Below are 26933 nucleotides of genomic sequence, written 5' to 3' on the forward strand. Positions count from 1 at the left end.
CTACTATCTCACAGTGGCTATGAAGCGTTGACGAGCTCCATCTAATGGAAGAAATAATCTGTAGAAATAAAGGGCTGACCGGGAAATATAATAAGACATGGGCAAAATGGTTTCAATGTAAGGAAACTAAACTATATTATGAAATAATATCAGACCCGACGGTAAATCAGAGTATAACTTATTAATTAATATTGATTAACCTGTTAGAGAATTTCTGTATCTCTCTGATAGTTCTCTATATTTACATTTGTGATAAGGTATGGACTCCAGAGAGATTGTCAGGTACTCACCAAGGCCGAGTTGCTGAGAGAGGTTCCCCCTGCAGCTGGGCGCACGATACCCTCTGGAAGTGGCACAGCGGGTATTGGGCACGAAGAAGCACGGGTCGCCAGCAGGTATTAGAGGAGCTGGGCGATTCTTCAGGCAGGGAAGAGATCTGTGCTGGGTAGCTGAGCCGGGTACTGAGGGTCAACCACAAGGCAGACGTCTGGAAGTAGGCCGAGGGTCAAACACCGGTATGCAAGTAGGCAAAAGTCCAACACTGGATAAGGTTGAGACAAAGTCCAAGAACAGGCCGGGGGTCAAACACAGGTGGCCAGGCAGGCAGATAATCCACAGTAGGGTGAGGCAGAAGCAAGTCCAGGAACAGGCCGAGGGTCAAACACAGGTAATCAGGCAGGCAGATAATCCACAGTGGGGTAAGGCAGAAGCAAGTCCAGGAGCAGGCCGAGGGTCAAACACAGGTAATCAGGCAGGCAGATAATCCACAGTAGGGTAAGGCGGAAGCAAGTCCAGGAGCAGGCCGAGGGTCAAACACAGGTAGTCAGGCAGGTAGCGAAGTCCAGAAGGCAGCCGAGGGTCAAGCACAAGAGAGGTTCAAGCAGAGTCGGGGTTGGTCCGGGTCACAACGGGTAGGCACAGGTACACGAATTCAGGAGCAGGTTACAGGAGCTGAAAAGACAAACCAGCAACAAAACACAGGCCATGGCCGTCTTTATATAGGCCCGCCAGGGGAACGTCCCAATGTGCGTGCACGCGTTCGTAACGATGCGCTGCGTTGTGCACCCACGTGAGCGGATCCGATCGGAACACGCGCTCGTACCCGCCGACTGTGAAATGGTACGTGCCGATGTGCAATTCTACCACGCAGGCGCATGGGGAAATGCCTATATTGACAGGCCCTGATTCTGGCATTTCCCTGACAGAGATAGATATCATTTTACCCCTGTACAAATCATTAGTAAGACCTCATCTGGAATACGCAGTTCAGTTTTGGGCACCAGTTCTCAAAAAGGATATCAGTGAACTGGAGAAAGTGCAGAGAAGGGCAACCAAACTGATAAGAGGCATGGAGGATCTCAGCTATGAGGAAAGATTAGAGGAACTGAATTTATTCACTCTTGAGAAGAGAAGATTAAGGAAGGAAGTGATCAACATGTAAAAATACATAAGTGGTCCATATAGTGAACTTGGTGTTGAGTTATTCACTTTAAGGTCATCACAGAGGACAAGAGGGCACTCTTTACGTCTAGAGGAAAAAAGATTTCATGTAAGAGCTGTGTAAATGTGGAATAGACTCCCTCCAGAGGTGGTTCTGGCAAGCTCATTAGATTGCTTTAAAAAGGCCTGGATTCTTTCCTAAATTTACATAATATAACTGGGTACTAACATTTATAGGTAAAGTTGATCCAGAGAATATCCAATTGCCTCTTGGAGGATCAGAAAGGATTTTTTCCCCTGCTGGAGCAAATTGAAGCATGCTTTGCTGGGGTTTTTTGCCTTCCACTGGGTCAACAGTGGGTATAAGATTGTGTATAGGGGATTGTATGATTTTGTTTTCCTCCTTTTATTGGTTGAACTGGAAGGACTTGTGTCTTTTTTGAACCACACTAACTATAAATGCATTTGCATTTTTGATGCGCTTTTTCAACTGAGCAGTGTGAAAGCAGCCTTACTTATGCAGGTGACACATAATCTGTTTTATAAGCCCAACAAAACTTGTTACAGGTAAGTTTTCTTTTTTCTCAAGATATGTCCATAGGTGGTAGGGCAGTATTTCTGGTAGAGATGTTCCACCAATCTGTTGCTTCCAGGTTCCATGGATATACTTTTTCTATTCCTAAAATTCTAAAGATGTAAGGCATAGGAGTTATAAAAGGTTGGCACAGTCTCCCAGACTTTAAAGTACTTTTTCTATTCTCCATTCAGTATTGGGTAGAAACGTTGAATACGAAAATAACTGATGTTTGTACACATGACATCATCTGTAGAGGTAAATACTGGCAGGCCACACAATTTCTTCACAAAACAAGTGAAAACCCCCGGCCCTTGGTGCGCCCTTATGTCTCCCCTGTGTTTCTAAACAAAGTTCTCCATAAACTGCCACGCCAATTAGTGATGTGAGGAGAGGCCAACAATACTACTGCTAGTAACTATAAAAGATTGGGCTGCTAGAAAATGGTCCCGGGGTATTTGACGAAGTGAGATGACATCAGTATCCATGTAAATTCCACTGTATTTCCACATCATGGCAAAATTACAGGCATCTGAGCTAACATGCCTCCAGTAGATTTCTCTTTTCATCTGATAATCCAGAAAAGAACATTTAATAAGATCATAACTTAACAACATTTTTTCACCTTTAACCTCTTAAGGACCGGAAGATTTGTCCCCTTAATGACCAGGCCATTTTTTGTGATACGGCACTGCGTCACTTTAACTGACAATTCTGCGGTCATGCGACATTGTACCCAAATAAAATTGATGTCTTTTTTTGCCACAAATAGAGTTTTCTTTTGGTGGCATTTGATCACCGCTGCGGTTTTTATTTTTTGCGCTATAAACAAAAAAAGATAGACAATTTTGAAAAAAAAACTATACTTTTTACGTTTTGTTATAGTAAATATGCAAAAAATAAATAAATGACCAAAAACAAATTTTTTCATCAGTTTAGGCCAATATGTATTTTTCAATCTTATTTTTGATAAAAAAAATCGCAATAAGTGTATATTTAATGGTTTGTACAAAAGTTATCGCGTCTCCAAAATAGGGTATGGATTTATGGCATTTTTTTTATTATTTTTTTTCTTACTAGTAATGGCGGTGATCAGCAATTTTTAGTGGGACTGTGACATTGCGGCGGACAGATCGGACACTTTTGACACTTTTTTAGGACCATTGACATTTATACAGCATTCAGTGCTATAAAAATGCACTGATTACTGTATAAATGTCTCTGACAGGGAAAGGGTTAATGCTAGGGGGCGATCAAGGGGTTAATTGTGTTCCCTGGGAGGTGTTTACAACTGTGGGGGGAGGGAGCTGACTGGGAGTACAGAGAGATCGCTGTTTCTAATCACTAGGTGTGACAGACTCACCCGGAATAGAGGCTGTTGGAGGGGACTGAATGCAAGCCTCTTGCCGACCGATTATGGGCCCTGGCATTTGGGGGAATGGTGCTCTTTGTGAGCTGTATGCCTGGGGACTCTTGAGGTGGTATTACTGTGGATTCGGGTCCTGGTCCCCCAGGACACACAGACTCTGGGGACCCTGTGTATGCCATATGGGAAATGGTGACTTGGAGGGTATGTCTTGGATTGCTTAAAATGGGACAGTAATATTTATCCCCAATATCTCCCAGGATATATATGTAAAGACTATTATTGGTTTGTTTGATTCTGAACTCAACATGTTAATTGAGTGAGCTGATCACATTAGCCTCCAGGACTGGCTAGGAGACAAACAGTCTACTCCTACTATAAGTGTTGATGACTAGGCTGAGGAGGGGGGAGAACACTGGTTGTATTGTTAATTGTAATTAGCTCCTGCTATTGTGAAAATGTCCTGTGGTTGTACTTATGATAATGTATTATGTACTGTGTGAAGCTCGGTGACCACAAGTCTGGGCAAAAGGTCATGTTAGTAAACTAGCTCATGTTAATTAGGTTAATTAGGTTACAGGTGTATTGTTAGAGTAATATGAGCAGGAGGTATGCACCTCCTCTTTTACTGTATAAAAGAGCCTGTATTCCTGTCAATAAAGGAGATTCCTGGTTGAACTTACATACAGCCTGCCTGGTGTTTGTTCTGAGTTACACAACTGGATTAGAACAGCACATAGCTGTAGTTCTAGTCCCGGAGCATCGGATGACCGAACCATGAGATGTTGCGATGTGCAATCTGATTCTATAGCCGCAGAGGAGTGTCGGGAGAGTGGAACCGAGCGAGCAGGGGCTCGTTACACCAGGAACCGACGATCATTCTTAACCACCCTGTCAGAATGGGGATCTGTTTGTTTACATTGACAGGTCCCGGTTCCGGGTCTCTTGAGAGTGATCACGGGTAGCCGGCAGACAGCTATGGTGGTTCGCAGGAAAGAGACGACCTGCCGTTGTATAATGACGCAAGTTGCAAGTGGTTAAAATATATCTTAGCTTGTAAAATATTATTATACAGGATTTATATAGTGCCAACAGTTTATGCAGCACTTTACAATATAAAAGGAAGACAGTACAGTTGCAATACAATAAAACACAAGAGGGTTAAGAGGGCCCTGCTCACGAGAGCTTACAATATAATAGGGTGGGGCAAGTGGTACAAAAGATTGTAACTGTGGGGGATTAGATGATGGAAGTGAAAAAAGATTAGTTGGAGGTGTGATAGGCTTCCCTGAAGAGATGAGTTTTCATGGATCGCCTAAAGGCAGCCAGAGTAGCCAGGCAGATTGTGGTAGAAGGCTCCAGAGGATGGAGAGGCTCTGGAGAAGTTCTGGAGACAAGCATGGGAGGAGGAGACAAGGGAGCTTGAGAGCAGGGGGTCTCAAGAGGAGCTGAGAGGATGGTTTGGGTGATATTTGGAGACAAGACTCTTCTGTCTTCTGCTCGGGCATCCTTTTCTTTTATGTGGTTGACTTATAGTTTTCTGACGTTTTCCAAAGTATATCCGGAGTGTCTGTTGGGGGTGATCATTTGTGAAGGGGGCTTAACTTTTTTGGAAGGTGGTCACACATGTTTGACTGATGTAATGCAGTCATGTACTCCCCTTTGGCTCACAAGGAGTTTGCTCTCATTTCTTTACAATAGCTCTCCTTTTATAAATTACTGGCTTGCAAGCAGGCTGAAGTAGTCAGTGGGTGCTGTCCCAGCTGGAAGGGCTGCTATTAAAACTTTCCTAGTCTTTTAGGCTTTTGGTGGGTTCCTGTCTGGGTCCAGCCCACTTGCCCTGTCTGATGTAAAAACGGGAAAGTGGTCTGGTTCACGGGAGCCATCGTCACCCCTATAGGAGAGTGCTGCTTGCAAAAGAGAAGCCAAACAGTGCGGGTTGTGGGAGACCCGTAAGATATAGAGACAGACAAAGGGTGCCGCAGGAGTAGGGGAGTGTCGCTTGCCATGGTCTGCAACAGAGACTTTTAATTTGGGATTCACCCTAAAGATACCAGTGCTGAAGTGCCTCTGAAGGACCTGATTGGTGGACTGCATACATTTAGGTAAGCAGGGGCAACATTTAGGGCAATACTTAGTCTGTAGTTATATATAAAAAAGTGAACAGTAAGGCTATGGGGGTACCTCATCCTATATAGAATATACACAAACAAAGAACCAACATGACAGACTATCACGGTACCAGAGAGGAGTTTTCAGACTCAATACTTATTGAAAAAATATTTTATTTATTAAACAAAAAATTCATATGTAGAAAATAACATAAAATCACTAAAGTTGTTTTGTAGGTTTCAACAAAATAGTTACAGACAAAGTCACAAGGATGGTTGACACGTTTCACTTATTAGCTTCCTCAGAACCAGTTACTTAGTGACTTGTAACAAAAGAACCTTAGATTGGAGACCTGGGAGAGAATAAATAAAAAACATTGAGGATAGTTATCTATTATGTAACACAAGGGTGAATACATTATTTTCAAGTAGGGATGAGCCGAACACCCTCCTGTTTGGTTTGCACCAGAACATGCGAACAGGCAAAAAATTTGTTCGAACACGCGAACACCGTTAAAGTCTATGAGACACGAACAAGAATTATCAAAAGTGCTAATTTTAAAGGCTTATATGCAAGTTATTGTCATAAAAAGTGTTTGGGGACCGGGTCCTGCCCCAGGGGACATGGATCAATGCAAAAAAAAGTTTTAAAAACTGCCGTTTTTTCGGGAGCAGTGATTTTAATAATGCTTAAAGTGAAACAATAAAAGTGTAATATTCCTTTAAATTTCATACCTGGGGGGTGTCTATAGTATGCCTGTAAAGGGGTGCATGTTTCCCATGCTTAGAACAGTCTGACAGAAAAATGACATTTCAAAGGAAAAAAAGTCATTTAAAAATACTCGCGGCTATTAATGAATTGCTGGTCCGACAATACACATAAAAGTTAATTGATAAAAACGGCATGGGAATTCCCCACAGGGGAACCCCGAACCAAAATTTTTTAAAAAATGACGTGGGGGGACCCCCTAAATTCCATACCAGGCCCTTCAGGTCTGGTATGGATATTAAGGGGAACCCCAGCCAAAATGTAAAAAAAAAAATGGCGTGGGGTCAGCCTCAAAATCTATACCAGACCCTCCAGGTCTGGTATGGATTTTAAGGGGAACCCCGAGCCAAAATTTTTAAAAATTGACGTGGGGTCCCCCCAAAAATCCATACCAGACCCTTATCCGAGCACGCAACCTGGCAGGCCGCAGGAAAAGAGGGGGGACAAGAGAGCGGCCCCCCCTTCCTGAACCATACAAGGCCACATGCCCTCAACATTGGGAGGGTGCTTTGGGGTAGCCCCCCCAAAACACCTTGTCCCCATGTTGATGGGGACAAGGGCCTCATCCCCACAACCCTTGCCCGGTGGTTGTGGGGGTCTGCGGGCGGGGGGCTTATCGGAATCTGGAAGCCCCCTTTAACAAGGGGACCCCTAGATTCCCCCCCCCGTGTGAAATGGTGTACCCCTACCATTTCACAAGAAAACTCAAAAGTGTTAAAAATGACAAGAGACAGTTTTTGACAATTCCTTTATTTAAATGCTTTTTCTTTCTTCTATCTTCTTTCTCCTATCTTCTATCTTCTATCTTCCTTTGGTTTCTTCCTCCATCTTCTTCTTCTTCTGGTTCTTCTGGTTCTTCCTCCGGTGTTCTCGTTCGACATCTTGCTCCGTGGCGTCTTCTTCCCTTATTCTCCTCGGGCCACTCTGCATCCATGATGGCATGATGGGAGGCTCCCGCTGTGTGACGCTTCTCCTCTTCTGACGGTTCTTAAATAACGGAGGGCGGGGCCACCCGGTGACCCTGCCCCCCTCTGACGCACGGGGACTTGATGGGGACTTCCCTGTGGCATTCCCTGTGATGTCAGAGGGGGGCGGGGTATGTTGTTATTATATGGTCTGGCTGATCTATCACTTTCATTCAGAAAGCCCTCCACTACCGAAAGGCCCAAAGAATGAGGTATGCTACAATAGAGTACCTCTACATCTATCGAGACAAGAAGACTATCCTATCTGTCCTGCATGAAATAAAATCTTTCAATTGATATTCTTTTTTAGTACTATTAGAGATGAAGTTAGTGCATTTTTGACCATTGAAATTTGTATTCCTACATGCATAGCATTTTTTTACATGAAAAAAATCCTTTTCCTTGGTAAAATGTAAACTCCTGTGATTTTTTTGGTGGATCCGGGACATTTTTAGCTATCATGTCTTTGAGGGTTGGAACCTTTCTATATATAAACCGTGGTTTTGCTGGCAACTCAGTTTTCAGCTTCCTATCTGCTTGAAGTAATGACCAAGGTTTTTTAATTATATTTTCAATTTGTCTATGTTGAACATTATAACCTAGAACTATAGGCATCTCTTGATACTGACCCACTGCTTTTTCTTTTTTTTTCTTGAATGAATACTTCTCTCGATACATTTAAAACTTCTTCAATTTTCTCCTGGATGAATTCTTTATCATAGCCTTTATAGATTAGTTTCTCCCCTATTTTCTGTGTTTGTTCTAAAAAATCATGCCGACTACTACAGTTTCTTCTCAGACGAATCATTTGTCCCTTGGGTATGTTTATTAGCCATGAATCATAGTGGCAGCTATCAACTGGTATATAGCTGTTCCTTTCTACTGGCTTAAAGAATGTTTTAGTTGTCATTTGATTGTCATCTAGTTGTATTTCCAATCCAGGAAATGAATAGTTTTCTTATTGATCTCATAGGACAATTTGATATATTTTTGATTATCATTTAATTTTTCAAAGAATTGGATTAAGCTGATTTTGTCCCCATTCCAGATTATAATGCAATTGTCTATAAATCTTCTGTACATTACTAATTGCCTTGGGTTATCAGGATAAATAACTTCATCTTCCCATTTGGCCATAAATATATTGGCAATACTCGGTGCATTATTTGCTCCCATTCCGGTCCCATTTTGCTGTCTGTATTAGTCAGAATTAAACCAAAAATAATTTTGTTGTGATCCAAAGGCTAAACATGTTAAAATGAATCTCTTTTGCTTTGAAATAAAATTACTGAATCTATCCATAGCCCATCTTAAGGCCTGAATCACTTCCTCATGGTTTATGATCATATATAACGAGGATACGTCAGCCGTAGCTATCAAATAATCATGTTCTGGTTTAATTTCAATAGTATTCAGTATCTGAATTAGATGTTTTGTATCCCTTAGATAGAAAAGTGTGAGTGGTACCAGAGGTTGCATAAATCTATCTACATATTCCCCCAACCTTGCATTAATTGATGATATTCCGTTGATTATGGGTCTCTCTGGTAGTTAAATCTGGTCTTTATGTATTTTAGGCACCGTGTAAATTATTGGTACTCTGCATACTTCCGGTATAAGATACTTTTCTTTCTTCTTCGTAAGTAGATTCTTCATAACTCCCCTTTTTATTAATTCCTGTAGTTCACTTTTGTACTGTTTGGTCGGATTACCTCGTAATTTTATATATGTTTCAGCATCATTCAGTTGCCCTAAAAGTTCATTCATATAGTACTCCTTTGATAATACCACAATGGCCCCCCCTTTGTCCGCCGGCCTTACTACTATCTTTTTGTTTTCCTCTAATTCCTTTATTCCTCGTTGGATGTCTTGTGGATTTTCCATTTTCTTAAATTTTAATTTTTCTAAATCTTGTATTACCATTTGGTTAAATACCTGAATATATTCATTATTATGAACTGGTGTATTGAACAATTATTTATTTTTCAATTTGCTAAAAATGGTGATCCCTGATTTGTCCACTTTTTCTCTCCAAAAAAATCTTTGTTTCCATGTAAAAAATGCTATGCATGTAGGAATACAAATTTTAATGGTCAAAATAATGCACTAAATTTATCTCTAATAGTACTAAAAAAAGAATATCAATTGAAAGATTTTATTTTTATTTTATATGCAGGACAGAAGGGGTTGCATACATGTTACAATTAGGGATGAGCCGAACACCCCCTGCGAATGGGACCTGCGAATGGACCGAAAGTTTGCGTGAACTTTAGAACCCCATTAAAGTCTATGGGACTCGAGCATTCGAAATCAAAAGTGCTAATTTTAAAGGCTAATATGCATGGTATTGTCCTAAAAAGGGTTTGGGGACCTGGGTCCTGCTGCAGGGGACATGTATCAATGCAAAAAAAAGTTTTAAAAACGGCCGTTTATTTGGGAGCAGTGATTTTTATGATGCTTAAAGTAAAAAAAAAAGTGAAATATATCTTTAAATATCATACCTGGGGGGTGTCTATAGTATGCCTGTAAAGTGGCTCGTGTTTCCCGTGCTTAGAACAGTCCCTGCACAAAATGACATTTTTAAAGGAATAAAAGTAATTTAAAACTGCTTGCGGCTTTAATGTAATATCGGGTCCCGGCAATATGGATGAAAATCAATTTGACAAACGGCATGGGTACCCCCCCAGTCCATTACCAGGCCCAAAATTAAAAAAAGGAAAGGCATGGGGCCCCCAGGCTCTATATACTCTGAACAGCAGTATACAGGCGGTGCAAACAAGACAGGGACTGTAGGTTTGTTGTTAAGTAGAATCTGTTTGTAATTTTGAACTGGTACATTTTTAACCACTTGCTGCCCGCCCGCCATATGACGGTGGGACGGTGCAGCTGTTGTTCTGGGCCGCCGTCATATGACGGCGCAGCCTTCCAGGCAGCCCAGGGGGCGCGTCATATGACGGCGCCGCCTTCCAGGCAGCCCAGGGGGCGCGCGCCCGACGCAACGCTCGGGTCCCGGTGCGCGTGCCCGGCGGCCGCGATGTCCACCGGGCACCCGCGATTAAACGGTAACCGAGCAGCACCGTGGATCTGTGTGTGAACACACAGATCCACGTCCTGTCAGATGGGAGGAGACCGATGGTGTGTTCCTTGTACAGAGGAACACCGATCAGTCTCCTCCCCTTGTGAATCCCCTCCCCCCACAGTTATAATCACTCCCTAGCAACACATTAACCCCTACAGCGCCCCCTCCTGGTTAACCCCTTCATGGCCAGTCACATTTATACAGTAATCAATGCATTTTTATAGCACGGATCGCTGTATAAATGTGAATGGTCCCAAAAATTTGTTAAAATTGTCCGATGTGTCCGCCGCAATATTGCAGTCACGATAAAAATCGTCGCCATTACTAGTAAAAAAAAAATAATAATAAAAATGCTATAAATCTATCCCCTTATTTTGTGGACGCTATAACTTTTGCGCAAACCAATAAATATACGCTTATTGCGATATTTTTTACCAAAAATATGTAGAAGAATACGTATCGGCCTAAAATGAGGAAAAAATTTGTTTAAAAAATAAAAAATTTGGATACTTATTATAGCAAAAAGTAAAAAATATTGTGTTTTTTCAAACTTGTCACTCTTATTTTGTTTATAGCACAAGAAATAAAAAACGCAGGGGTGATCAAATACCACCAAAAGAAAGCTCTATTAGTGGGGAAAAAATGATAAAAATTACATTTGGGTACAGTGTAGTATGACCGCGCAATTGTTATTCAAAATGCGACAGCGCTAAAAGCTGAAAATTGGCTTGGGCAGGAAGGGGGTGAAATGCCCTGTATGGAAGTAGTTAAAGTGTAGCTCCAGCCAAAGAATTTATTTTTAAGCTTTTTGGAAAATATAGGGAAGGGTTATCACCCCTGTAACATTTGTTTTGCTGTCTGTGCACCTCTTCAAAAGATTTCACCTCACTTTCTGTCCCAATGACAAATGTTTTTTGAAAATTTGGGGTTTTTAGTGAAACAAGGATTGGTGATAAAGCATCAGTGGAGAGGAGACACGTTTTTCCCATATTAACTCTTACAGGAGAGAATTTCCCTTCCTGGGGGTAGATTTCATCTCACTTCCTGTTGTCTCCTTTCGTTTGCAAGTAGGAGTCATTTGTAAATTGAAAGTAGGGGCCCATATACTCTGCAGAAATTGGGGCCTTAGGTGTTGGTGTTGCCACAACACTGTAAGCCCTCAGAGTTACTCTTGGTGGGCACAGGAACAGGCCCTGCTGTGAAATATTAGATCAAGAATTGTAATTACATGCCATTGTTGAACAAGGGCAGGAAAATTGGGCCTTTGGTGGTGGTGGTGCTGGTGCCACAACACTGTAAGTCCTCACAGTTACTCTTGGTGGGCACTGGAACGGGCCCTGCTGTGAAATATTATATCAAGAATTGTAATTACATGCACCTGTTAAACAGGGGCTGAAAAATTGGGCCTTAGGCACTGGTGCTGGTGCCACAATACTGCAACCCCTCATAGATACTCTAGTTGAGCGCAGCAATGAACCCTCCTGCAAAATATTGCATCAAAAATTGTAATTACATGCCCCTGTTAAACAGGGGCTGAAAAATTGGGCCTTAGCCACTGGTGGCGGTGCCCAGAACCAAAAATGTTCTTACAAGCTATCAGCATGTTCATTGAGGAGGAAGAGGATAATCACTCAGCATAACAGGATAGTCACTCAGCATCAGCATAGGAAGTCTTGAAGGGATCTGACATTTCAAAAAAAATTATTCGGTTACATCAGCATCAGGTGCCTGGTAGCTGGTGGTGATCCAAGACTGATTCATTTTTATGAAGGTCAGACGATCGACCGAGTTGGTGGACAGGCGCACCCTGTGATCGGTTACAAAGCCTCCAGCAGCACTGAATGTGCATTCCGAAAGAATGCTGGATGCAGGACAGGCCAGTAGCTCAATTGCATACTGTGCAAGCTCTGGCCAGTAATCCACCCTCAAGACCCAGTAACCCAGTAGATTTTCGGTGGGAAAGGTGTCCAAGTCAGATCTTGCCCCTAGGTATTCCTGCACCATGTAAAACAGATGCTGGCGATGGTTGCTGGAACCGATCATACTTTGGGGCTGCGGACTAAAAAATTGTCTGAACGCGTCTTTCAGACGGCCACCTTCTCCACCGTTCCTTCTTTGACTGACCGAAGCCTCAGCAACACGTTGTCCAGGAACAGGAATTTGTAACCTCTCAGTCTCTGGGAACGCGTTGCACAGACCTTTCTGCAAGGCCTCCTGAAGATGTTTCATCTTCTGCTCCCTCTGCGATGGCAAGATAAGGTCCGCAACCTTACCCTTGTAACGTGGATCAAGGAGGGTTGCCAGCCAGTATTGATCCCTCTCCTTGATACCAGGAATACGAGGATCCTTCCGCAGGCTTTGCAGGATCAGGGAGGCCATGCAACGTAGGTTTGCAGAGGCATTCGGTCCAGAGTCCTCTGGGTCACTAAGGATGACATGATCCGCAGCCACCTCCTCCCAGCCATGTACAAGTCCATGTGTTTCTTGGGACTGTAAATGATCCTTTGAAGACTGCTGCTGATGCTGCATGCCAGGCTCCACCCCCATGCTGACACAATCCTCCTCCTCCTTGTCCTCTTCCTGTGTGATCGGCGGGCACACAGGAACATTGTCTGGATAAAGGGGGCCTTGAGAGGTAAGGAAGTCCTCCTCTTCCTCCTTCTGTTCTGTCTCAAGTGCCCTGTCCATTATTCCATGCAGCATGTGCTCCAACAGGTGGACAAGAGGTACAGTGTCACTGATGCATGCACTGTCACTGCTCACCATCCTCGTGGCCTCCTCAAATGGTGACAGGACAGTGCATGCATCCCTGATCATAGCCCACTGGTGTGGGGAAAAAAAAACAAGCTCCCCTGACCCTGTCCTGGTGCCATAGTCGCACAGGTACTCATTGATGGCCCTCTGCTGCATGTGCAGCCACTGCAGCATGGCCAATGTTGAGTTCCATCTGGTGGGCATGTCACAGATTAGGCGGTTCTTGGGCAGGTTAAATTCCTTTTGGGGTCAGCCATCCGAGCACTGGCATTATATGACCTGTGGAAATGCACACAGACTTTCCTGGCCTGCCTCAGGACATCCTGTAACCCCGGGTACCTGCCCAAGAACCGCTGCACCACCAAGTTATGGATGTGAGCCAAACAGGGCACATGGGTCAGTTGTCCCTGTTGGAGGGCAGAGAGGAGGTTGGTGCTATTGTCGCAAACCACCATACCTGCCTTAAGCTGGCATGGCGTCAACCACCTCTGAACCTGCCCCTGCAGAGCTGAAAGAATCTCTTCCCCAGTGTGGCTCCTGTTCCCCAAGCACACCAGCTCAAGCACCGCATGGCATCTTTTTGCCTGTGTGCTTGCGCAGCCCTTTGAATGCCTACAGAGCACCGCTGGTTCCGAGGACAAATCAGCACAGGAAGAGGCCATGGAGGAAGAAGAAGAGGAGGGGGTGGAGGAGAGAGGTGTGGCAAAATGAGCACTAGTAGAATTTTGGAGGCGTGGTGGCAGAACAATCTCCAATACTACTGCACCCTGTCCTGCATCCTTCCCAGCTACTAGAAGAGTCACCCAGTGCATGGTGAAAGAAAGGTAACGTCCCTGTCCATGCCTGCTGGACCATGAGTCAGCTGTAATATGCTCCTTACCGCTGACCGCCCTGTCCAGCGAGGCGAAGACATTGCCTTCCACATGCCGGTAGAGAGCCGGAATCGCCTTACGTGAAAAAAAGTGGCATTTGGGAACCTGCCACTGAGGAACCGCACATTCCACAAACTCACGGAAGGGAGCAGAGTCTACCAACTGAAAAAGCAGCAGTTGAAGTGCTAGAAATGTAGCCAAGCCAGCATTCAACCACTGGGCATGTGGATGGTTGGGAGCAAACTTCTTTTGGCGGTGCAGCAGCTGGGGCAGGTAAATTTGCCTGGTACAATCTAACGTTGGTGTACTGATAGCAGATTGCCCCCAAGTACTTGGATGTGACACACCTAATTCTACACCTTCATTCCTCTTAGTGCAGGTCTCAGAGAGGACTGAAGGTATAGTGGGGTTAGAGATCCCAGCTGATGAGGAGCAAGGAGAGGTCCTCTTTGTTCTTTGGTGTGGGTCTTTTAGGTATGCTTGCCAACGAACTGCATGGCAGGTCGACGTATGTCTGGCCAAGCATGTGGTGCCCAAGCGGGTGATGTTTTGGCCACGCGAGATACGCTTGAGACATATGTTACAAATAGCAGTGGTGGGATCTGATGCACTTGTCTCAAAAAAGGCCCACACCAAAGAACTTTTGGAATGCGCAGAGACAGCAGCGCCCTGCACATGCGGAGCTCTGTGATGCAGTCGGTGTGCTGCCCTTAAGCTGGCCCCTGGAGGGCATCCTGTCTCGTTGGTGATGTGCCTCCTCCTCCTCCTCTCTCCTATCAGGCACTCACGTGGAGTCAGTGACCTCATCATCCCCTCCCTCCTCATCACTGGAGCAAACCTGGCAGTATGCTGCAGCTGGGGTTACATGGCTGCCAGATTGCTGTCCTTCTTGGGCACCCCCTCTCTCTGGGCTCATGTTACTGCCTTCCTCTAGCTGGGTACCATCATCGGAGCCTTCAAAACGCTGGGCATCCTCCTGGAGCATGTACCCAACACTGTGGTCAAACAGTTTGAGGGACTCCTCAGGAGGACATGGTGGGGCTAGGGAAGGAGTGATTGATGCCATTGAGCCGAGGGAAGAGGCCGCGTTGGCAGCTGCTTTGTCAGACAAAGTACCCTGAGCCTGGGTGAGAGAGGATGAGGAGGATGAGGACGGCTTGGTCATCCACTCTACCAAGTTTTCTGCATGTTGCGGCTGAACACGGCCAGCTGCCGAAAAAAAGGACAAGCGTGCCCCATGGCCACGTGCTGAGGATGCACCGTGTCCATGACCAGCACTGTTGGCTGTAGACACAGAGCCTGCTTGCCCTCTTGTAGTGGCCGGTGAGCGTCTGCCTTTCCTTGGTGGCCTTCCAGATATACTGTACAATTAGATTGGCAAGACAACGCCTGAAGTTTACTAAAAACAGTACACCAGGAATGGCCTACTGTCAGGTATAGGCTTGGCTAGACTACAATGCAGTGGATATATATTTTATGAACTGCACGTCACTGAGTCACCCGCCTGAAAGTGTCTTTGAACACGTACTCCAGGAATGGCCTGACTGTATATATATATATATATATATATATATATATATATATATATATATATATATGAAATACACTGCAGCTAACTGAATCAACTGACTGCCTGAAGTATATTAGAAACAGTAGAGCAGGAACGGTCTGCAGTGAGATCTAGCTAAACTGGATACAGTGGATATATATATATATATATAGCAGTCTGACTGTATATATATGAAATACACTGCAGCTAACTAAATCAACAAACTGCCTGATGCATATTAGAAACAGTAGACCAGGAACGGTCTGCAGTGAGATCTAGCTAAACAGAATCAACTGCCTGCCTGAAGTATATTAGAAATAGTACAGCAGGAACAGTCTGCAATGAGATCTAGCTAACTGAATAAACTGCCTGCTCATAGTAAATGAAATGACACACACTCTCTCTCTCTATCTATCTCTCTATAACGCCAGCAACACACTACACAGGGCTGACGTGCAGGCAGCCTTATATATTGTGGGTCATGTACTTTACCCCCTAAGCCATAATTGGCCAAAGGCACCCTGCCTTTGGCCAATTATGGCTCTGTTTGCTTACGGCGCTGTGATTGGCCAAAGCATGCAGGTCATAGTGCATACTTGGCCAATCATCAGCCAGCAAAGCACTGCGATGACGCAGTGCATTATGGGCCGTTCGCACCACTCGAATTTGTTCATAATGTTTGATCTTCTTCGAACGATCGAACAGCTGGGCTGTCTGTTAGAAAGAGCCCCCAGACATAATACAGGATACGGTCAAAGACTGCAGACATGATACAAGAGACGGTCAGAGACTGCAGACATAATACAGGAGATGGTCAGAGACTGCAGACATAATACAGGAGATGGTTAGAGACTGTAGACATGATACAAGAGACAGTCAGAGACTTCAATCATAGTACAGGAGATGGTCAGAGACTGCAGACATAATACAGGAGATGGTCAGAGACTGCAGATATAATACAGGAGATGGTCAGAGACTGCAGACATGATACAGGAGATGGTCAGAGACTGCAGACATGGTGTAGGAGATGGTCAGAGACTGTGGACATGGTACAGGAAATGGTCAGAGACTGCAGACATAATACAGGAGATGGTCAGAGACTGCAGACATACTACAGGAGATGGTCGGAGACTGCAGACATGATACAAGAGACGGTCAGAGACTGTAGACATGATATAAGAGACGTCAGAGACTGTAGACATGATACAACAGACGGTCAGAGACTGCAATCATAGTAGAGGCGCAGACCGCCCCCCCCAGCAACGTCACTGTGCGGCTGGTCTCTCTCCACACAGAGACCAGCCGCTCCGATCTCTGCCGGCTGCTCTCCTTCTCTGACAGGAGGAGGGAGGGGGGACGGGCTTGAGCAGCGAAAAACACAGCGGCGGCGGTGACCTGCGGAGAGAGCCGCCTCTGGACATGGAGAGGAGGAGGAGGGAGGGGTGCACTCTGGTGCTTTAGCGCCCCCACTTCTCTGGCGCCCGGGTGCACTGCACCCCGTGCACCCACCTGGGATCGGCCCTGCATGTTTGTGAATTATATAAAGAGGTGGGTACATTGTATATTGTATGTACCCCGAGAAAGTTATCACATTGGTAAGATATAGCCTAATGCATTCTCAGAGAATGAAAGGGGAACGGAAAGAGAGAAGTGGACAGGGGGGAGGGTGAAAAAAAGGGGGGAGGAGGGGGGCAGGGGGCAAGACTGGGGAGAAGAACAAAAGGAAAGGATGAATGTTGAATGGTTATAGAAAAGAAGCATACTGTAGCTGATGGCATCATTCAGCCCTGGTGGCTGAGTTGCCCTCAGCTTAAATATCCACTTAGCTTCAATTTGGAGGATCCTTTGGTCAAAGTTACCACCTCAAGCTGGAGGGTGCACCCTGGCAAGTACCTGAAATTTAAGTGAATCTGTTTTGTAATCATGAAATTCTGCAAAGCGGGTATAGGTTTCTCAGTGTTCCCTATTTGTATATCTGTGACATGTTCCTTAATGCGTCTCCAGAAATTTCGTTTTGTTTTACCCACATAGTGGCTTCCACTTGAGTAGGTATACAACACCAATGTTGTCACAGTTCACAGTCGCCCAGACAACTATCATGCACCCACTAGTTCGTTAGTTACATTATAAAATCCCCAAATCACTAAAATAAGTCATATGTCTATATCAACACCAATTGATTAATTGGTTATTTTGATCCACTCATACTACTATTAGTATCATAGCATATGGGCTTTTTCTTTCTAGTGTTTGCACACTACCACTCACTGGGTGTGTAATATTTATGTTTGTGTTATTGCATTACTTAGCGCCACTATTTAGGATGGAAAAGGACCTGGGGGTCCTAGTAGATGACAGGCTCAGCATTGCATGCAATGCCAAGCTGCTGCTAACAAAGCAAACAGAATATTGGCATGCATTAAAAAAGGGATTAACTCCAGAGATAAAACGATAATTCTCCCGCTCTACAAGACTCTGGCATGGCTGCACCTGGAGTATGCTTTCCAGTTCTGGGCACCAGTCCTCAGGAAGGATGTACTGGAAATGGAGAGAGTACAAAGAAGGGCAACAAAGCTAATAAATGGTCTGGAGGATATGAGTTATGAGGAAAGGTTGCGAGCACTGAACTTATTCTCTCTGGAGAAGAGACGCTTGAGAGGGGATATGATTTCAATTTACAAATACCGAACTGGTGACCCCACAATAGGGATAAAATGTTTCCGCGGAAGAAAGTTTAACAAGACATGTGGCCACTCATTAAAATTAGAAGAAATTAGATTTAACCTTAAACTGCGTAGAGGGTTCTTTACTGTAAGAGCAGCAAGAATGTGGAATTCCGTACCACAGGTGGATTACTTATGTAAACATATTAATGTATGCTCTTTTTAGAATATTATAGTCATACAGTGCAGCTCACACCCTTAAATCTCGGGCAGTCCCTACTAAACTGGCCACAATTTGAACCTATGGCCAGCTTTATTATTTAACCATTTGACCCTCAGGCCAATTCAGTCACTTCTCTTATACATGTTAAATCTGCATTTATTTTTGCTAGAAAATTACTTCAAACCATCCAAACATTTTTTTTTTTGTTTTTAATCAGAGGCCCTGGAGAATAAAATGGAAGGTGTTGCAATTTTCTTTTTATGTCACTCAACATTTGTGCGTCAATTTTTTATGGAAAAAACCTTTAATGAATTTTAGTGAACACAATCACAAGATATAGTACTGTAATACCCAACTTTTTCATAAAACATAAAAGATAATTTTATGCCGAATAAATAGATGCTTTAAAATTGCACACACCTGTGGAATGGCGGCAAACTATGGTACATTAAATTATCCATTGACAACACTTTAAAAGCTTTTACAGGTTACCAGTTTAGTGTTACACATGAGGTCTTGCACTTGAATTATTGCTCTCACTCTGACGCTTGCGGCAAAACCTCACATATGTGATACGATTACCATTTACATATTTACATAAATATTTAAATATACACTATATTACCAAAAGTATTGGGATGCCTGCCTTTACACGTACATAAACTTTAACCCCCTGGCAGTATGATTATGTCAGATTTTCAATGTTCAAAGCGCTACATTGTTTTGCATGGAGGTTTGGCGTTTTATATTGTAGGCCTGTAATTCTTAGGAATAACTCACTTAAATGTGTTCAAACAAGAGTCTAGTAGACATCCCGGGTATGATAAAGTTTGAAACAAGAAATCATAAATTATAATATAATAAATAACTATAAATAATTAGAACAAATAATAATATAATAATAATAAAATGTATTCAATAATGTAATCAAATCAAAAACACTGAAATTTGCTCAGTTGCAGAATTGTCGCCGTCATTACTTTCAGTGTTTGATGATGAATTTCCCCACGATTCACTATCACTCAATTCTGCAAGTAATTCTAATTTATAATCGCAGTTTTTTTAGCTGGTCTAAAACCACTTTTGATGTAAAGGGACACTTTTTGGTTGCTATGGACAATCTCAAGTTTCCAGGCAGATAGAACAGTATAAATAATATAAAACTGCATGCAGGGCATTGGGCAAAGCATTAGGGACAAAAAGGAGGTGAAATTATTTGATACAGTAATGTAAATTTACAGATTACAGTGTACTGTATGGGGGTAATTTACTATAGTGCTGTAAAATTATCCTGCAGTCTCAGAAAATAGGCCAAGTAAGACTTCAACTCTCAGAAACTGAGTGCTAATGCAAATGGAAAGCAGCGCTATTGCGTGCAAAAATGCCTGTCAGATCACATATGCGGGAATAGTGAAAGTCAATGGGACTCGAACCTACAAAATCCAAAGTTCTCACTGAAGGTTTATATGCAAGTTCTATGCCATAAAAAGTGTATAGGGACCTGGGTCCTGCCCCAGGGGACATGTATCAATTGGAAAAAAATGTTTTTAAAGCGGGAGCAGTGATTTTCATAATGCTTAAAGTGAAACAATAAAAATGAAAAATTCCTTTAAATATTGTGCCTGGGGGGTGTCTATAGTATGCCTGTAAAGTGGCACAGTTTTCCCGTGTTTAGAACAGTACCGCAGCAAAATGACATTTCTAAAGGAAAAATTTAATTTAAAATTGCTCGCGGCTGTAATGTATTGCCAATTCCAGGTAATATAGAATTAAAATCAAAGAAATAAACAGCGTAGGTTCCCCCCCCCACTAGTCCATACCAGGCCCTTTGAGTTTGGTATGGATATTAAGGGGAACGCCACACCAAATTAAAAAAAAAAAAATCTGAGCACGCAACCTGGCAGGCTGCAGGAAAAGAGGGGGGGACGAGAGAGTCGCCCCCTCCTCCTGAACCGTACCAGGCCACGTGCCCTCAACATGGGGAGGGTGCTTTGGGGTCCCCCCCAAAACACCTTGTCTCCATGTTGATGGGGACAAGGGCCTCATCCCCACAACCCTTGCCACAACCCTTATTTGTATCTGTTCAAGTGATTAGCACCTTGTTTACAGCAGCTGCACTTGTCATTTTATTTTTCCATTTTATGATATTTTGTACACCATTAATGGGAGTATATATATATGTAGAATATATTTTTTATAGTGACTGGTGGCAAACTGTGACCAGAGCAAAATAATGTTTCTATAGTAACATTGTACTACTCCGGGGAAGAGATCAGGATTTTATTTTATTTTTTTACACATTATGATTGCTTATATTAGTACATTACATTGCTATAATCAAGAATTTTACTGAATGAAACTGATTCCATTCAGCTTGTTTTGTTTTGATTAACTGTGATTGGCCATAACTAATCACATGGTACAGATTGGCTGTGATTGGCCCTGTCTGTACCAAGTGATAACACTGACCAATCACAGCTAGCAACACAATTATACACAATGTATAGCATGAAAGGAAGCCATCCATTGTTTACAACTGTCATGTGTCATGTGACCTGTTGTGATTAGTCACAGCGGTCATATGGTACCGGCAGCAAGCCAGTACACTGATCAGTTATCTGCTGTGCCCAGTAGATGCAACTGGTGCCAGATCGTGCCACTGCGTGGCCCCGTGCCGGCGCACAGAGTGCAATTTGGGAGGCCGGCATATGACATCCACCCGGATCGACGAGAGGCCTACCCTGCTGTCATTTTGCTTTAGGCTGGGCAGGAAGTGGTTAAGATGTTATAATGTGCTATCAATCATATATTATCATACGTTAAAACTGTGCCACCACCACCACCAGATGTGCCCTCACCTGGACTTTGTGGCCTTACACACGTGTATGGTTAGATAAGACTTTTGTTCACTAATGGACTTCAAATGCTCCGCTATTAATTCCCAGAATGTGACCAATTATATTCGATCTCTTTCCTCCTCCTCGTAATTATTTCAGTACTGTGCCTTTATGATGCTTTCTAGATACATTATATTGTTTGTGTGGAGGTTAGTGTGAGGGTTAGTGTGGAGGTTAGTTAGTGGGTTAGTGTGAAGGCTGATGCTAGGGTTATGGGGGAATGGGGGAAGTGTTGGAATTACAGAGAGATATGAGGAAGGGGGGGATTTGGAGTTTGGGACTTTAAATAAAGTGGTGACCTGGTAAGGTCATATGCTTCTATCCCTGTCTATAATAGAAGGAGGGAGGACAAAACAGGTGGGACTTTGAATGCATGCAGTTAGTTCAGAAAGTCAAGGTTTATTGTGTAACAATTTTTTACAAAAAAAATATAATTAAAGCATGTTAGTGATAGCAATGGTTAAAATCCCAATACAGTTAATATACAGTCATATGAAACCTTGGTGCTACAGAACGATAGAGGGAGAGGTGGGTAGGTAACCCACCACCCTCTCTGTAGGACATCAGAATCAATACACATAATAATAATATTAATAATGGGACTAGTTTTAGGGACTTTAAATGAAGGTATAACCTGGTAAGTTCAGTTCTTCCATCCCTCTGAACTTTACTTGAAATTGTGGCCCGGTAAGGTCACACATTTCCAACCCTGTAATAATCAAAAGAAGGAGGAGAGCAAGGGGGTGGGACTTTAAATGAATAATGTGGTAGCAAAAGGGTAATTGGTGAACATGATGGGAATTTAATGATTGCCATAAAATACAAACAGAATATAAAATGTAGAAACACAATAAGATAATGCATGGTTGATACAATTCATCTTGGTTACAGCATGAATATCATAAAAAATAGCAAACAGTCTTCCAAAATGCACCATGATAAGTTTGGGTAAAAACATAATACATAGTAATGCCTGCAAGGCCTCAGGCCTCTTGGATCATAGAATGAGAATTTGCCGTTGGCTAATAAAGCAATATAGGTATTAATGGTTAACAATATGTATGGCAGCTCAACGCATTTCATGACTAGAGGGCCACTCGTCAGGAGCCAGCACTTGATATATCTAGAAATAAAAATATTGGTATAGGTTTAGATGATATAGTAATTGCACATGCGAACGGGGTAGAGGTAAAACCCCCGTATCGAATGCAAATAGACTTACTCGAGTTCATATGATGGTGGCCCGAGCCAAACGAGCCATCCGACAGTTATCCCCACTGGGAGCCACGGCGGGCAATTCAGCAGGGGCACCCCAGGGGCCTCAACCAGGCCGGGCATGGGACCAAGGTGGCATGAGGGAGTGAGGGGGAATATCGGTGTTGGAGAAAGGACAGTGATAATAAGGTACAATTTTGTATAGAATGGGATCTTAAACCATATGATAAGGGAATTAAGGTAACCGTAAAATGCTGATACACATGTAATAAAAAATGGAAACACAGCAGGAGGAAAGCTTGCGTGTTTCATGAATTAATTCGCTCTTCATGAGAAGGCATATAAAATAAATCACTACGTCGCCCACCTGGCGCAGGGGGGCATGGCGTCGACGCGCAGCATGTAGGCATCCGCCCACCCCCATACACAATAAACCTTGACTTTCTGAATTAACTGCATGCTTCATTCAAAGTCCCACCTGTTTTGTCCTCCCTCCTTCTATTATAGAGAGATAATTAGAGTTACAGGGAGGGATAATATGGATGTTACTATTAGGGTTATGGGAGGGTTTACTATAGAAATACACAATATTACCAAAAATATTGGGACGCCTGGCTTTATACACACATGAACTTTAATAGCATCCCAGTCTTAGCCCGTAGGGTTCAATATTGAGTTGGCCCACCCTTTGCAGCTATAACAGCTTCAACTCTTCTGGGAAGGCTGTCCACAAGGTTTAGGAATGTGTCTATGGGAATGTTTGACCATTCTTCCAGAAGCGCATTTGTGAGGTCAGGCACTGATGTGGACTAGAAGGCCTGGTTTACAGTTTCTGCTCTAATTCATCCCAAAGGTGTTCTATTGGGTTGAAGTCAGGTCGCTGTGCAGGCCAGTCAAGTTCCTCCACCCCAAACTCACTCATCCATCTCTTTATGGACATAAACTTTAATGGCATCCCAATCTTAGTCCGTAGAGCACTGTGCCCCGAGCCCACCCTTATTTGAAGCCAATTAGAGCCTCGGGCTCTAATCATGTGCTTCTAAAAGAAAAAAAAAAAAGAAAAATTTGAATCCATGCGTCCGGTGCCCTGCATGTAGATTAGGGGCCAGGCACATGGATCGGCCGCCACTGTGTACAATACAACAAAATCTAAAATGAAAAAGAAATCGCTTTACAACTAAAATCCTTCCAAATCTTTTGAGTCCATTTGGAAACCATGAACTTCCTGGTATGGTGCGTAGATCCTAGCATATACTAGGATTCTAGATTGAATATTTACAATTTGTCAATGTAATTCTTCACTTCCACTGCCATTGTTGTACCTTATTACCTTGTATCACTTTGCACTATTGTACAGGATACTGCTTTCATATCATTGTACACTTTCTGTTGATGATGTTCTCTTAAAGTGGAGTTCCACCCAAAAGTGGAACTTCCACTCATCAGATTCCTCCCCCCCTCCGGTGACACAGTTGGCACCTTTCAGGGGGGAGGGGGGTACAGATACCTGTATATTACAGGTATCTGTACCCACTTCCGGCGTAGATAGCCGCAGAATCTGCGGTTATTTACGCCACTTCCTGCTCCCTCCCCACTGCCTGCTGGGAAACACACGGGTCCCAGAGGCAGCAGGGAGCATTTGTATTGCGTGGCGCGACTCGCGCATGCGCAGTAGGGAACCGGGAAGTGAAGCCGCATGGCTTCACTTCCTGATTCCCTTACCGAAGATGGAGGCGGCAGCACCCGAGGACGGAGAGACGCTTCGGCCTCGGGTGCCGACATCGCGGGCGCCCTGGACAGGTAAGTGTCCATGTTTTAAAAGTCAGCAGCTGCAGTATTTGTAGCTGCTGACTTTTAAAAAAAATTTTTTCGCTTTAAGAGTGCCTTGTGCCGCTTTCTTCAACCATTATCACCATTCCCTCATCCAACTTGTACATGTTATCCCCTTCTTCTTGTTTCAATTCACTCTGCAGCTGTGATCTGTCTATGCCTTTTTATATTGCTTAAAACAATAAAACTATTGATACAAAAAAAAAAAAAAAAAAATGTCATATGTTGGCTGGTAATTCTATAATATTTGTACAGAGTATTTCAGCAATACATTTTGTTCTAGGTCTAATTAATGTCATCTATCAACAATATTTTATTATCTTCTATAATACCAATATTTCTTAGACCCGAAATTATTGCCTCTCAGCACAATTTATGAGCAAAGTTTACATCTTCTGGAGAATATTAACAATAAACATAAAAGTACAGCACCATTGTGCAGGCATTTGACCAGCTGGCACTTGAACAAGATGAGGGAACCGAACCTGGAACAGAAGCGTGGTCACAGGCATAGTTGAGGTCAGCAGGTGCAGAATCATAAGGTAGAGACATGGTAAGGAACAGAGCCGGGCGCAGGAACTGGGGACAAGGACAGAAGCAGAATCCAAGTTTAGGTCAGAGGCAAGCCGTGAGGGAACCGAACCAGGAACAGAAGCATGGTCACAGAAATAGTTGAGGTCAGCAGGTGCAGAATCATAAGGCACAGACATGGTAAAGAACAGAGCCAGGGTCAGGAACTGGCGACAAGGGCAGAAATAGGATCCAAGTTTAGGTCAGAGGCAAGCTGTGAGGGAACCGAACCAGGAACAGAAGCATGGTCACAGGAATAGTTGAGGTCAGCAGGTGCAAAATCATAAGGCACAGACATGGTAAAGAACAGAGCCAGGGTCAGGAACTGGTGACAAGGGCAGAAACAGGATCCAAGTTTAGGTCAGAGGCAAGCTGTGAGGGAACCGAACCAGGAACAGAAGCATGGTCACAGGAATAGTTGAGGTCAGCAGGTGCAGAATCATAGTGCAGAGACATGGTAAAGAACAGAGCCGGGCTCAGGAACCGGCGACAAGGATAGAAGCAGGATCCAAGTTTAGGTCAGAGGCAAGCCGTGAGGGAACCGAACCAGGAACAGAAGCATGGTCACAGGAATAGTTGAGGTCAGCAGGTGCAGAATCATAAGGCAGAGACATGGCAAGTAACTGGCGACAAGGGCAGAAACAGGATCCAAGTTCAGGTCAGAGGCAAGCCGGGTCAGCAACAAGGGAACAAGCAGAGTATTAGCTGGACGCAGGGAATAGCTGAAAGACCAGTCAGCACTTAAAGTGATACTAAAGTCTCATTTTTTTTCATTTAAAAATGACAAACATGTTATAGTTACCTGGTCTTTACAGTGGCTTTGCACAGAGCAGCCCAAAGCCCGTTTTAAGGAGCAAGTGCCATCACAGGGAATATCGGGACTGAAAACAGGAAATATTTAAAACAGTCCGTTCTAACGGACAAAAGCTTGTAAGGTCAATAAAACAGGTGAGAGCACAACTTGTCTCACATTTATCCAAGCACGTTGGATGATTTATGGAGCACAATAAAGGAGATAAGAGACTTGTATTGTTTGTAAATCATATCAAAGAAACTGGATATTGTTGATATTGAGATTTTTATCTAGTATAATTATTTGTGTACACATTGAGAGGACATTAGTTTGCACATTTGATGATAATATTTATACAGAGTTTGATATATGGCTATAGCATACAACTAATAAAGGTGCCACGGCCATTATTTCTTCCAAGAAAATCTTTGCTGTGTTTTATTATTTATATATTATTAGTGTGTTATAATGTGTCTTTTATTGCCCTTTCTTTTGATTAGCAATTGTATTTGGGTACTGCTTGCAATAGATGGCTGGGTAACAGAGGTAGTCAGTCTGTGGTAGTGGTATCAGAGCTTCGGCAACACAGCAAACATAAATCTAAAATATAGGGGAGCAGAGAGTAAACCCCCTTAAGTGCAATTGTCCTATGATGGATAGGTTCATTTGTAGACATGTGCGTTTTGTTTCAATACGAATTGAAATTCAGACAAAATGTTCATAATACGGATGTCTCCGGATTTCGAAATCACAATAATATTTTCTATTCAAATCTTTTCTATGTTTTCTATTGTATTCTATTATTATTTTTTTCTATTCTATTATGTTTTATTCTATTCCATTCTGTTTTATTCTATTCCATTCTGTTTTATTCTATTCTATTCTCTTCTATTCTATTCTATTCTATTTTATTCTATTCTTGTATATTCTATTTATTTTTATTCTTTTATTTTTTTATTCTAATCTGTTTTATTCTATTGTTTTCTATTCTATAAAGCAGCCTAAGTAGGAATCATCATCTTATTTCACCTTTACTGTAATTATTGCAATATGTTTCTATTTCAAATTCAAATTCATTTTGAATCTGAAGTTGATTTGAAAAAAAAACAAATATACAAAACGAATAAGAATATACAAAATAAATTCCGAAAAATGAATCATTCCAATGCCCTGTACACACGATAGGATTTTCCAAAACAAATGTTGGATGTGAGCTTGTTGTCGGAAAGTCTGACCGTGTGTATGCTCCATAGAACATTTGTT

At 43.0% G+C, this 26933-nt stretch overlaps 1 pseudogene; it reads right to left on the reverse strand.

The window, feature by feature from the left end:
• Positions 1–2001: 2001 nt before the first annotated feature.
• On the reverse strand, positions 2002–2631 carry LOC141141127 (alpha-1,4-N-acetylglucosaminyltransferase-like; annotated as a pseudogene).
• Between the last annotated feature and the right edge of the window lie 24302 nt (positions 2632–26933).

This window comes from Aquarana catesbeiana, linkage group LG04, assembly GCF_042186555.1.
Source record: "Aquarana catesbeiana isolate 2022-GZ linkage group LG04, ASM4218655v1, whole genome shotgun sequence".
NCBI classification, from domain to species: Eukaryota; Metazoa; Chordata; class Amphibia; order Anura; family Ranidae; genus Aquarana; species Aquarana catesbeiana.